This window comes from Marmota monax, unplaced genomic scaffold (genome assembly GCF_021218885.2).
Source record: "Marmota monax isolate L192 unplaced genomic scaffold, Marmota_monax_Labrador192_F-V1.1 WCK01_AAM20220418_F8-fsc00001, whole genome shotgun sequence".
In the NCBI taxonomy this organism is placed as follows: Eukaryota; Metazoa; Chordata; class Mammalia; order Rodentia; family Sciuridae; genus Marmota; species Marmota monax.
In genome coordinates this window covers 45,332,484-45,344,814 of record NW_026693777.1, presented here as the reverse complement: position 1 = coordinate 45,344,814, position 12,331 = coordinate 45,332,484, and positions in this window count along the sequence as shown.

Genomic DNA, 12,331 nt, shown 5'->3' with positions numbered 1-12,331 from the left:
TTGAGCCACATCCCCAGCCCCTTCCTTAGGGTCTTCTTAGAAGAAAAGTTCACAGAGCTGTCTCCCCTCTCCAAGGTTATGCCCTAGGGAGATTTTTGTTTTTCTTTGTCATTCAGTGAAGGAATTAAAGTGCATTGGACTTATTTCTCAGTTTCTCAATACTAGCTTCTGCCATATAATAAAAATGAGAAATTTGAGGTGGGCTTGTGGCTCAATGGTAGAGCACTTGCCGAGCATGCGTGAGGCACTGGGTTTGATCCCAGCACCACATAAAAATAAATAAATGCCACTTTTTTTTATCCATTCATCCATTGAAGGATATCTAGGTTGGCTCCACAGTCTAGCTATTGTGAATTGTGCTGCTATAAACATTGATGTGGCTGGTCCCTGTAGTATGCCGTTTTTAGGTCTTTTGAGTATAGTCCTAGAAGAGGAATAGCTGGGTCAAATGGTGGTTCCATTCCCAGTTTTCCAAGGAATCTCCATATTGCTTTCCAAATTGGCTGTACCAATTTGCAGTCCCACCAGCAATGTATGAGTGTACCTTCCCCCCCCCCCCCCCCCCCCCCCCCCGCATCCTTGCCAGCACTTGTTGTTTGACTTCATAATGGCTGCCATTCTTCCTGGAGTGAGATGGTATCTTAGAGTAGTTTTAATTTGCATTTCTCTGATTGCTAGAGATGGTGAGCATTTTTTCATGTATTGTTTGATTGATTGTATATCCTCTTCTGAGAAGTGTCTGTTCAGGTCCTTGGCCCATTTGTTGATTGAGTTATTACTCAGCACTAAAAAAATAACAAGATCATGGCATTTACAGGGAAATGGATGGCATTGGAGCAGATTATGCTAAGTGAAGTTAGCCAATCCCAAAAAAACAAATGTCGAATGTCTTCTCTGATATAAGGGAGGTGACTCAAAATGGGGTAGGGAGGAAGAGCATGAGAAGAAAATTATCTCTAGATAGGAAAGAGAGGTAAAAGGAGGAAAAGGGAGGGAAAGGAAGGGAGAATGGGAATTGCACGGAAGATGGAAGGAGACCCTCATCATTATACAGATTACATGTATGACGATGTGAAGGAAAAAAAAAAAAGAAGTGTGTCACATTAGATTGGGTAGAGAGAAGTGAGGGGAGGGGAGGGGAGGGGGCATAGGAAGGACAGCAGAATAAAATAGACAGTACTATTGCTGTATGTATATACGTGACTGTACGACCAATGTGATTCAGCAACCTGTACACTCAGAAAAAGGAGTAATTATACCCCATTTGATTCAAATGTATGATACGTCAAGATCACTATACTGTCATGTGTAACTAATTAAAACAAATAATAATAATAAAAAGAAAATAAATAAAATAAAGTTATGGTATCCATCTACAACTAAAAAAATATTTTTTAAAAATGAAAAATTTGGTTGGTACATGCCTTTAATCCCAGCAATTTGGGAGACTGAGGCAGGAGAATCCCAAATTCAAGGCCAATCTTGGTAATTTAGCAAGATCATCAACAATTTATTGAGAACTTGTCTCAAAATAAAAAGAACTGGGGATGTAGCTCAGTGGTAAAGCACCCCAGGATTCAATCCCCAGTACCAAAAAAAAAAAAAAAAGGCAGGGGTTGGGGGGGATTTGAATACAGGAAAGTGAAACTTTCAACTGAAGATATTTGATCATTCATCTGTTCAACACTTAAGTGTTCTAAGCAGCTATATCAGTGAACCAAAAATAATCCCTTGTGGAATTCACACCCTATGGGGGCAGACAAGAAATTAAACAATAAAACTAATAAGCACATTGAATATTATATTAGAAGTGATAAGGACTTTGGGAAAAAAGTAAAATAGGGTAAGGGGGATATCAGGGGCTCATATGGGTAGAGGTAGTGTGTTACAATATTAACTAAGGTAAATAGGGTCCCTCTCTTGGTGAAGTGAAATTTTAGCAAAGACTTGAGAAGCTGAGGGAGTTAGCTGAGTAGATTACTAGGAAAGAGTATTTTAGACAAACGGAATAGCTGGAGCAAAGCTTCTGAAGCCATTCATAAAGAATTTCAGATTTTAATCTGGCTGAAAAAGGGGAGTTGTGCAGGGCATTGGGTGATACCATTTGACTTTTTTTTTTTTTAACAGACTTTAGTTTTTAGAGTGGTTTTAGGTTCACAGCAGAACTGAAAGGAAGGAACAGAAGTTTCCCATCCACCCCCTTCTGGCATGCATAGCTTCCTCCACTGTCAACACCTCTCATCTGGTCATTTTTGCTACACTGAATCTACATCAACACACAATTATCACTTTGACACATAATTATCAATTTGAACATACATTGACATACAATTGTCATTCAAAGACAACCCAGATGAAGAGGCTTTCTATATCACAGATTTGTGTGGAAGGAGATCCGAAGGTTGTGTATGTTGGATGTTTATAAAACATGCAAATGAAGACCCAAGTACTTAAATACCTATTCTATAGCCTTTTTTCTTGTCCTCTGCATTCAGTCACCTTTTCCATTTCCTTCTATAAATATCCAAATCAAACTTAGGAGTGGGAAATGGCTGAATTGGAAACACACACTGTGGCTTGAGGAACAGGAGAACCAAATCCTCACAGCCCAAGTCTGGCTCTTGGCTCTTTGAACCACTTTTATTCAGACCCATTGTCTTGTCTTTTTCTGATTTCATTTTTTCTATATTTTATCTTATGTACTGTGTAATTCTTTATTAGCAGCTTTTTTTTTTCCCAGAAACTAGAATTGGATATTCACTGTCTCACAAGCTTATCCCTTGTAATCAGTCTCTCCGCACACCATCTCCCCTCTTTTGGCATCCTATTTACATGACACTATACCTACTTCTTGATGTACTCAGCCCTGTTTCATGCTTCCATTCCTTTACTGACAATGTTCTTCCTCCCTGGACTCTTAATTCTGCCCCTATAATCCCACTTCCATGCTGTCCTAACCATGTTCACACAACTCCTACTTGATGTTCAAAGCTTCTTTGCAAAGTATTCCCTGATTCTAATCCTCCCCTGTTTCAGGCTTAAACATGCTGCCCTTTTGTATTGCCGTAGCACCTTGTAAATATCCATACTGAATTTTTCATTTGTATTATAATCTGTTTTTTTTTAACATGTTTTCTCCATATTGAAGTTCCTTGGGGTCAGGGGAAGTATCTTTTTCTTTTTCCTTTCTTTTGATTAATTAATTTTTTTATTCCTATTTGTTATGTAAGACAATAGAGGGGTAGTATCTTATTCATCTTTGTATTCCCAATACCTAGCACTCTATAAGTACTTGAACTGAACAAGGGTGTCTCACTTGTTAAAGCCAGACCTTTCTTACCCCCTCAATATAGTAAATCCCATGCCACTGCCTTCCTGGGAAAGGGGAGAGTAGCAGCAGAGAAAGCTTTGAAACATAGATGTGATAATACATACCAGCTTTTAGGAATCCCATGCTTAGTTCTGCTTCTTCCTTTGCCTCCTCCTTAATCTGGTGGATAGATATAGATATCTGGTGGATAGAGATAGAGGTAAATAACCACATATTCACCATCTCACAAGCTTATCCCTTGTAATCAGTCTCTCCGCACACCATCTCCCCTCATTTGGCATCCTATTTTTATGACACTATACCTACTTACTGATGTACTCAGCCCTGTTTCATGCTTCCATTCCTTTACTGACAATGTTCTTCCTCCCTGTTGTTTTTTTTTTTTTGCATTGTTTTAGAATGCCAGAATATGAATCACATTTTTATAAGAAAGAAGGTCCACCCCACTGTGACTTGAACATGTAAATTACACTCTAGTCCAGTTTCCTTTAATTTTTTTTCCAGTTAAGGTTTCAGCTGAGCCCCTGGACTCACACCAGTGTCAGTTCAATGACATAGGTTCAGCTAGAAAACACAGCAACTTGAAATTTCTGTATCCTGCTATGTGCTATCTAACAGTTCATTTAAAAGCCCTAATAGCTCTTATCTATTGTATAAGTCATAGTGCTTATGGTAGAAATGCTAGAAAAAGCAAAGATCTACTATTTAAAAACATTTTCTAGGATTTTCTGATCAGATTGGGGTCACATTATTTCCCTTTTTCCAAACTATGAATAAAATTTTCTCCCACAAACACAAAGAACATTAACTTCAGGATGACAGAATCAAGTGGCTGATGGCTCTTTTGCATGACTCTTGTTTGCCCAGTATCTGCATGCCAATTCCTAGAGTTGATGAATCTCCTCACCGACCACTGATTGCCTTCTCTTGCCTATACTTGATAAGAATAATTCCAAATACCTAAAGATATTAAGATTAGGACACCAAGATATCGTAATATTCTGCATGCCCTTTTCTTAAAAGATGAGAAATATGGTCTGCAAAATTAGCTTGGGGGAGACCTGCAGGGGAAAAATATTATTAAAATGAAGAATGAAAACACTGCTACTCAGGATTGGTGAGAAGTAAAATATAAACCTGAGAAGCATAGATAATCTGTAGTCACTGGTAACCTGAGCTAACTTTTACTATCCTGAAGACCTGACGAGAAAGAACTGTGAAAAAGCTCACCCTGGACAATTGAACCAATGGTGTCCATGCAAGTAGTAGTTTAAGATCATGGAATTTGGAGTCAGACAGACCTGTGTTTGAATCCTGATTTTACTCTTTACTTCCAGGTGATCTTGGGAAAATTACTTAATATCTGGAAAATCTCAGTTTCCACATCTGTAGAATGGTTATTATAATGACACCACATTATAAGTTGATGGTAGAATTGTATAAAATTATGTCAATAGCGCATTTAACACAATGTGAGACATACAATAAAAGTATAAGTTAACCCAAGACATGTCAAGATAGGGAGGAAGAGTCTACATCCTTCCCCAAGCAGTTTGTCCCTAGAGTTATCAATCAGTCCATTTCTAAGGACTGTTTAACACTGTGCAAGATCTTGTGGGAGGAAACATGGTCTCTACCCTCAAGAAGCTTACAACCTAACAAAAACCAATGCACCAAAGCAACTGGAGAACAATTAGTAGAACAGAATGTCTTCAAGTCAGAAGAAACCAGATAAAGAGCTGAGTGCAAAGCTATGTAGTTCCACAACTGCATAGGTGATTCTTAGAAAAATGCGTTTTGATTGGAGGAGATAAAGAATGCCTCAAAGTTAATATGGCATTTGTGCCTATATTGAAAGAATGAATAGAATGCAGAACAGAAAAAATAAACACTTATCAGGTGGTAAATAAGGATCAGGCTTTTGAAATATTTCAAAGGTAGTATATATTGCCTTCTTGATGATTCTTGTTTGGTTCCCTTAGCCATTAGTACTAGGCTAGGAGGTGTAGAAGAGAGGGAAGACATAAGAGAAAGTGATGAACCCAGCCTAATTCCATCTTAAGATTGGGAGCCATCTTGTCACAAAGTCATGAAAAGTTAATTTCTGTTTTACTATAAATTACTGAGATTTCTAAGCTTGTTTGGAATTCCTGCCTGTGCCTTGAATTGAACTCACCCATGCCTGGCTTTCCCTGACCAGATAACAACCCTCTCTAAAACCTTAGTGGAGCATAATAAATCCTGGCTCCCCCAACCAGATAACAACCCTCTCTGAAACCTCAGCGGTACCTCATAAATTCTGATGTTGGGATCTGAATTTATTCCCTACCTTGAAATATCATGCCACATAGAGCATTAACCTGTTATCTGCCTTTGTATTATGCTTGTCAAAATCCCCTTATCTGTAAGTTCTCAAGACCTCCCCCTTTGCAACTTTTTATGCTATAAATCTCATTCTTGAAGAGCTGGGGGTGCTGGTTTCTAGCTCGCATTAGGGGAGAGAGTCGCTGATTAGCTCTCTTTGTGTAGACAAATACAAGCTGGCTTTAATTTGATCTAAAATTGGAGTCTGTGGTCTTTCCTTTGTGTCAGGGTTCAACAAAGGACCGTCTACATGGGAAAATGAGCTGAAACTCCTTCTGGTCCTGGAAGAGAAAGACAAGAAAGGGATATGGCAAGAATCTAGGAGTATCCTAGTTTCTTACCCTCCCTTCTCCATCTCTACAACTCTGAAGAGGAAGAGTAAATGGTGGTAGAGGAATCCAGATGGATTTAGGTAACTCCCAGTTCAGGGACTTAGTTCTCAATTCTTTGGGCAAATCCTGGGGAAACTGTAAACTGCTCAGAGAGGCTCCATAATCAACATGGCACCACAGCAATATGGGGCCAACCAGGAATAATTCAGAAATTGCTGTGAGTATGAAGATCTGAACTAGCACCATAGTTTTTACAGCCTGTGTGTGGCAGGTAATGGAACCAGAGTTTCTTCATAACTAGTGTGGAGGCCTGGGGTCAAGCTAAGGGAAACTACCAAGAGGGAACATGAACTTCAGTGGAAGAAAGAGGAGTCCAGAATGAGTTTCAGAGAAAGTGGGTCAACTTGAACCTCAGCAGCCAACACAGAACACAGCAGGGCCAAAGGAGATAACAGGACATCCAAGATTAGAGAGGAGCTGGAGGCCTGTGCTCCTGTCCCTGTGAGGGATATGTGAGCTTCCCCCACCCACAGTGTTCAGAAGTCATCTTAGGAAGAGGGCAGTTGCCTCGGTCTGGCTGGGCACAATTCAGGAGCCACTTGTCAAAAGAAACGAACTTTATTTTTAGAACACACACACCAAACCACACAGCTCCTCAGGAAAAACCTTCAGAGCCCAAGTGCCACCACCGGCTTCCCACAAGCCTCTCAACCTCCCCCACTCCTCCTGCTCTTGAGGCTGATTGGCTGGGTCGAGTGGGCAGAGCCAAAAAACGTCCCCCAATGAGCAGCTCCGTGGTCTGAAAGGGCGGGGAAACAGCCCAATGAGCATCACCGCAGAGGAGCCAATCAGTTGGCAGCTAGAAGTTTGCTGAGGCCATTGTGAGCCAATCATCAGCTGGCAACTGGAAGTTTGCTGGGGCCCCTTTGGGCTGTGGCTCTCAACAGGCAGTGAGTGAAAGCTATGTCTTGAGAGTGGAGAAACAGCCTAAACAAAGAGTTTGAATTTTGAAATGGCTAAAGGAACACAGTTACCTAAGGTTACGTCGTTAGCAAGTGGTGGAGCCCCAGAGCCTGTGTCCCCAGTCACTACACTACACTTGGACGTCACTGAGCCGGATGATTTCTCAAGTGCCTTGGAAGTTGCCCAAAAGTTGAATACCATAGGTACTAGGGAGCCATTATGGATTCTGACCTGGAGACCTGTATGGTGTGTAAGGAAGACCAGTCTGGCAAAGCCCTATAGGATGGTATGAGGAGACTCTGAAAGCAAGATAAAAATGAAACTGCAATATCTATATAACATAGGCCAGAAATGATAAGTAGAGCAGTTACAACAAAAACACAAGAAGGAACATATCACAGACTACTTGTAATAATAATAAAATTAGTAGCAGACTGTTTCACCCACTTATTATGTGCCACCACTGTGCTAAACATTACCTCATTTGACTATCACAGCAACTGTTATTTTTAGTCTATTATTTTAAGTTTGGTATTTTTCCTTTTCAAAAATTAAAAAAAAAATTGCAATACTAGGGATTGAATCCAGAATCACTCTACTACTGAGATATACCCCTATCCCTTTAAACTTTTAATTTTTGAGACAGAGTCTATGATAAATTACTGAGACTGGCCTTGAACTTGGAATCTTCCTAACTCAGCCTCCCAAATAGCTGGGATTACAGGTGTATACCATCACACCAGCTGCTATTTTTCTCATTTTAAGGAAATGAAAGTACAGGGGCCATTAAGTAATGGGCCCAAGGCCACATAGCTGTAAGTGGTTAAGCCAGGCATCAAACCCTATGTGAGGTTGTAAGGAAAATTTGCAAAGCAGTTTGGAAAGGAAGTAACCTAAAGGTTCCAATGTAGTATGATGTGAAATTCACTGGAAGAACATTCCTGAGAATGATCGTTTAAGAATAATATTCTGTCTGTTCATAGAGCCCAAGATCTTAATCAGTCTTCTGATCATGGGGGAAAGAGATGAAAGGATCAGAGATTACATCAAAATGTTCATTTCTGAGATTAGAAAATGGTGACATTGATGACAGAAATGGGTAGTTGGAAAGGAGAGATAGTTAAAGGGGAACTCATAGAAAATGAGTTTAGTTTAGGATATGTTGAGTACGCCAAGATGGCATGCACAAATCAATTGCCCACGGGCTGGAATGAGATTTAATGGAACACAAATGAGTTTTTTTTTTTTTTCTTTAGCCCGATCTGTAAATTTGAGCCTTTGGTGAATACAGGGGAAATAGTAATGCCAATCTTCAAATTTAAAGGTTTACATTATTAACTTGGATCCTCTCTTTTGCCTTTATACTATAATAAATAAGAAAAGAGTAACCTGTGTTCTCTCCATGATACTAGAGGCATTTACATCAAATGACAAGTGAATTTAGAAATCTAATGCAGAACATAAATTGTCATCATTGTTTTACATTCAGCAGAATACTTTTTGTGGTAATGTGACTCTTTTGTGAGCCTCAGCAATTTCTAGATGCTGGACTCAGGCTTGTGGTTACTCAATAAACATCTTCACCTTTCCTTCTTTCTTATATCAAATAAGGTGTCAACAAGCCATAGCCCTGCCTTCTTCATTACCAAAAATCCTGAGTCATTTACTAAGGTAATTACTGTGGGTAACCATCTTAGCATAGAAGGTGAACTATCCAGAAATGGAATGGATCAATGAGTAATGAAGTACATTACCAGCTGGTCAACCTCTGTAGTTCTGGCCAGGGACTCCTTCAACAAAAACAAGCAAGGGAAAACAAAAAGAAGGGCAGACATGTGACTTTAAATAAGTAGTCATAATTGTTTCTATTTATTGAGAACTGACTCTGGGCCCAGAACTGGGACAAGTGGTTTCAAGAATTATCTCTGTAATCCTCACACCCTATAAAGAGGAACTATTATCATGTCCTCTTTGAAGATGAGGAAACTGAGGCTTAGAGAAGGGATGTCATTTATTCATGGACACAGGCCAATTGTAAAGAAAAGATTCAAATTCAGAATTGAGAATCCTGTCATAATCCAATGTCAAGGTAATTCCAAGGTGTGGACTGAATCCAAACACACTACACTAATCTTCCTTTTTAAAACAACCACTACCACATTTTATAGTACCAAACTGGAAGAGTCAAGCTGACACTTCAGGGAACATGCTGCTGGTTGGACTGGCCATACAGGCAGCATCGACCCTGCCCCTGAAATGCCAAAACTCCCTTCTCCTCATTGTCAATCCAGCAACCTGAAACCCATTTCTGTTGACCTTGAGAACTAAGCCTTACATAACTCTTTATTGCCTTACTTCTTTTATAGGCCTATGATTTCATGCCACATCAAATAAGGAAGGCACTGGTTTCTGTCACAGTAGTTGAACACAAGTCATTAAGGAGAACCATTGTCCTTTTGTCCAAAACAGCCTACCAAGCATGGAACTATGATAGAAATGTGTGGTATTTCCTGGGGATGGTGTAGGGCAGGCAAACATCCCAGGTGCCCAGTCTATCTTACTGGGAAGTGAATTAACATGGAAATCATTCTCTCATCTGGAAATTTGCTGCTGTTCTACCAAGTAATTTAGAAACCTGATCCTTTAATCTCCCTGTCTCACATCTTTAACCTCATTTGATCAAAGTTAAAGAATGGGCTCTAGCTTTCAGATCCTCATATGAGGATATAACTGCCCACATTTTAAAAAAAAATGATGTCTGCCCCTAATTAAAGCCCTCTGAGACTCATCTTTATGTCTTTTCAGGACCATAGGAAAGTGTCGATTTCAGGAGGACTGAGTGAAAATCTGGCCAAAATTTAGTGGAAATGCCTGCTGTTTTGAACCTGGAAACATTGCTTAATGGTTGCACATGGCTCCTGGTTATCACCACACCCCTGAAGTATTGGTGAAACCACAGGACACCTCTGACACCTTATTTCATTTTTTTTTTTTTTTGTACTGGGATTGAACCCAGTACAGGGTGCTTTACTACTGAGCTATATACCCAGTCCTTTTTATTTTTTATTTTGAAGTAGGATCTTGCTAAGTTGCTAAGGGTGATCTCAAACTTGCAATCTTTCTGCCTCAGCCTCCTGAGTCACTGGGACTGCAGACATGCGCCACTACACCCAGGTACCCTGTCTCATTCTTGAACACTATCCAGATGCTTCCCTTCAGAATGCTGTGTTTACAAACAAATGGGGCTTCCCATTCCTCTCTCTTTAATGAACATCCTCACTCTTTGCTTTTATAAGGAACTCTATTTAACTGATTCATTTGAAATTATTTATGGGGCCATAAACAATTGGTAGGGGAAAGGAAGGCTCAAGAGAAGGAGACCAAGATGTTTGTAAAAGTACTACAGCTCTTTCCTGACCTTAAACTAACACATTTCAGGAGATGAAGCCATCTCTCACTCAAGGCTTCTGGAGAAAGTGTTGCAATGATGGCTTAGCTGTCCTGGCCCCTTGCCTAGGTGCAGGGTTTCATTTGCCAGGGTTAGAGAACAGCCACACCTCACCTTAATGATTTTTGCCTAAAGTCTGACCCAACCAATGAGAATTCAAACCAGAATAATCATTAACAACACTAAAAACTGACGCAGAATGATCATAGCCTGATTTCTTGTCAGGTTCTAAATAAACTTTCCATCACCTAGCCCAGCTGCTTTTCTTCTGGTTTAAAAGTTGTTCAGAGAGTTGCTTGGGTTCATTCCACATTTGAGCTGAACCTTCCCCAAACAACAGGCAGGGAATTGTCAGCACAGGTGGAGTCCTAGGAACTGGGACAAGGGCTTAAGAGCCGTGGAATCATGGGATGAAATCAGGCAAGGTGTTCCCTTTCCCTTTGTCTATAAAGAGAGCAGAGGGGTCTCTAGGCTATGGCCAAATCTACTCATATGAATTCGATATAGAGCATACTTAGTCAGTTAGAGAGTATCTAGCAGATCAGAGTGCATACTCCTTATGGAGTGGTTCATGCCCTTTTAACAGAGGTGGGGAAGGCAAGACCCTTCATGGCAGTCACATGGGTCATAGAGACATTTTAGAACCTGGATCCACCACTGGGTGACCTGAGGGAAGTCATGTAATCTCTCTGAGACACACTTTTCTCATCTGTAAATTGGGTATGATAAAAGTATCCACTTTACAAGATGTTTGTGAGGATCAAAGGAAGCAAGTATATTGCGTGGTCCTTGTTAAGTAGGGCACACTGAAAGCAAATGCTGGTTTTCATCTCTTACCTGAAGTTCACATCAATTCCAGATCATCAGGGAACTACTGTCCTTGGATCTGTGCAGTGAGACCTTATACCTCAGAGAGCATGGCACTTTGGAGTGCCTTCCTCAAAGTTTTCTGAACCCCTCTCCCAGAAGGAGAGTGCTGCCACATGGGCCCCCAATTCTGTTTTTCCTCTTTGGGATGCTCTCTCAACACCCCTCCCTCCCTCTACTCCCATATGTGGTGTTGACCAGATGCCCTGAAGAGTTCCATGACTCCTATTTGTGGGGTCATCTCTGGGCCCTGTGTCCAGGACCAAGTTCTAGGAGGGCAGCCTGGTGAGTGGATCATTGTAATTTGGTATTTCTTTGAGGGATCTTGCAAGATTGAACTGTCAGAATGGAGCTGATGTGCTAGGGTGATTTAATCATTCTAGGGAGATTTAAATTTTTATTTAGAGTTCCTGCAAAAATATTTGCCCAGGAACCCTTCAAACTCTAAGGGTATTTCTGCTTCTGGGAACTTGAAAACACTGCTCTTCATGGGTGGTAAGATTTATGTGGGCTTGTATTAAGCATAGTAATTATTAGAATAAGGACTCGCAAAATTATCAAATGTTTAAGCTTTAAAAATGGCAACAATTTGAAACATTACCTTTAAGTTAAAATTCCAGAATCATCCCCATTTCCTCCCCTATCCATCAGGCTCCTGTATTTCTCATACTGTCACCAGATCCCATCAGTTCTAACTCTGCATTTCTCTCAAATCTAGCCCCTTCGTTCTATCTCTGGCCTTCGTTCAGGTCTCCAAGGGGCCTTTCTCCACCTGGACAGTGAAGTCTATTGCCTGACTGCTTCCAGATTCTCCCCATACCATTCTTTCTCCTACACTGACTGTGTCATCATTCAAAGCAGCATCATTTACAATAGCCAAAAGATGGAGACAAATCAAATGTACACTAATGAATGAATGGATAAACAAACATGGTATACCCATGCAATGGAGTATTATTATTCAGTCAGACAAAGGAATGAAGTGCTGATACATGCTTCAACATGGAAGAACTTCAAAAACATTAT